Below are 2,363 nucleotides of genomic sequence, written 5' to 3' on the forward strand. Positions count from 1 at the left end.
TTCGGTTTTCCATGTCATAGCGCCAGTGAGTTTTGAGATCGCTGTAGGTCTTGGATGGTCAAACCAGCAGATAAAACTCACTTGCGTGACCATAGTTTGTGAATGTAGGGCCCTTCGCCGCCTAATCGTCGGCGACACATGATGTCAAATAAAATGGTTTAAAATGATCGACATCATGTTGGATGGTCTATCTAACCCCCCAATCGGGCCATTTATGGTCATCAAGTGAAAAGCCTGTACTAGTAGTACAGTACTACAGGTGTTCTGGTAGTATACCATCCGAACGTCACTGCCGATTGACATCGCCGTACTCAGGGTTGGTAGTGGGCGGGTTAACATTTCAGAACTCCCTTATAGACCGATACGGTATCGACGATACCCACGGTCATGTTCGCAAGTAGCTCAGCTCTCATTAAGAGCCGTACTAATATTGCAAACTACAATTCTATTATACTGATCGATTTCTCATTCATGATTCGCTAAGGTGCTTCAGCGTTACACAATTGTGTCCCAATCTTTCGAGTGCGTTGCGTTGGTATAGGCGTGCGCGTGGTGATACCTCCTTCCCGGGATTTCACAGACACTACATTCGTTAACTCATTCCGTTAATCATATCTGCGCTCTCGGTTTCGTTTGTGGCACACAAAATTTGTGTGGTTGTGTCCCCACTGGCGAAGCGTACTCAGGGTCTGAGCAAGACCCGATTACTTCGTAATTATCACATATTGATTTCGCGATGTTTTGTCACCGCGTATGATGCATAAGAGCTCAGTTCAGACTGGGATCGATTTGAGAAAAACATCCTGTGGTTGAACAGTAGTGTCACGAAAATCAGTGTACAATTTTGGACCGTGGTTCGATCCGCGCACGTGTCATTTTTTTGGACTTGCGAATCCTTGAATATCCTGTGTTCCACTTACTGTAGTCATTGTAGTGAGAGTTCCACACACGTGGAGAATCTCCTGGTGACCAGATGCTTTATGACCAGTGAATTCTTGAAAGCGGGGCTCTAAATTCTATAAGCAAACCACTCAGGGCCCACCAAACGGAATTCTCACTGAGGGTCATCAAGATCAGGGGCCCTGCAGAGGGGCCATGTGCAACTGTTTAGCCCTCAAGTTGTCCCAGAAGCGGGTAGTCAGGGTAAGTATAGGTGAGCATGTGGAGTAGGCCTGCAAGCATTGTCATTATATCACAATCACACAACAGTGGTTATACATAATGAGATGGTGAGTACGTTGCATTCACACATTCATGGCGAAACATCATGGCGTTATCCACAGCTACAGATGCCTTGGTGTACTTTACCAAGCTATTATCCTCGATTTCTCACTCACGTCCTCTCTTAGAAATGCCCTAAAGTAACTGTTTACACTAGTACTGGCATCAATACTCAACCTATGAGCGTCGTCGTACTTATTTTTCCATTGAAATCCTTTAGTAGTATTCCCATATGTCGTCCAAGCGGAAACAAGGAAAGGCGACTGAAAGCAGCCATTCTGAAGCGGCCTCGTCCTCATCTCGGAAAACTCCATCTCGGCGGCTATCTCCGGAGGAGCGAGATATGAAGGAGGCTTTCAGTGACTGTGTTGATGTAGTATTTTGGGTGGCATTCATCAACTACAGTACGAGTTCGTTGTGACTAGGTATGGAATTTTAGAACCCCTACGCTGGGGTATTGCTTTTCCTCGCTGACCGGCAAGTTGTATTCCCTTACTTTGCCACAAGTACTCATGCACGAGTATGATAACCTCGCGTCTGAAGGGAAACTAATCTGGTCGTTGGCCCACCCTTGCGAGATCGGACCGAACGTCCCTCGACCCCCCGAGGAGTTGTTGACCACAGGCGGACCTGAGTTGTATCTTTCCTTCAAACCCCCTCCTCCTGATGCTCAGCAGATTGTATCGATCAATAAGGCCGTGGACGAGACTGTTGCTAATTTGAAGCTTTCACAGAGAGTGGAAAAGTCCTTTCGGGATTTGCCCATTTTGGGCAAGCTCTGGGTGCTTCAACACTTTACTCCCGAAGCTGGCAAAGACGAGAATGATCAGATGAGGAGTTTTCTCGACGCACTGGATGCCCCTTGGGATCACACAGAGCAAATCTTGAGAGTTGATACGGTCGGCGGGGTCCTTGGACGCCATATACCCGACCTCAGTGCCTTTCCTGATATCCATGCGACCAAGCAGTGTCGAATCGGGTGGAGCAAAAAGCAACATTGTTTTCAAATACAAGCGCTACATGGGTTGGTCATTGTGGACGGTAGAGAGCTGGACCGAGGGGAGAAGGTTGATATCAAAAAGCGTGGGCAAATTCAGTTGGGTCGGAGGTGTTTTATGAAGTGCGATGTGCGTAATGGGAGT

This window comes from Perkinsus marinus, assembly GCF_000006405.1.
Source record: "Perkinsus marinus ATCC 50983 genomic scaffold scf_1104296939894, whole genome shotgun sequence".
In the NCBI taxonomy this organism is placed as follows: domain Eukaryota; phylum Perkinsozoa; order Perkinsida; family Perkinsidae; genus Perkinsus; species Perkinsus marinus.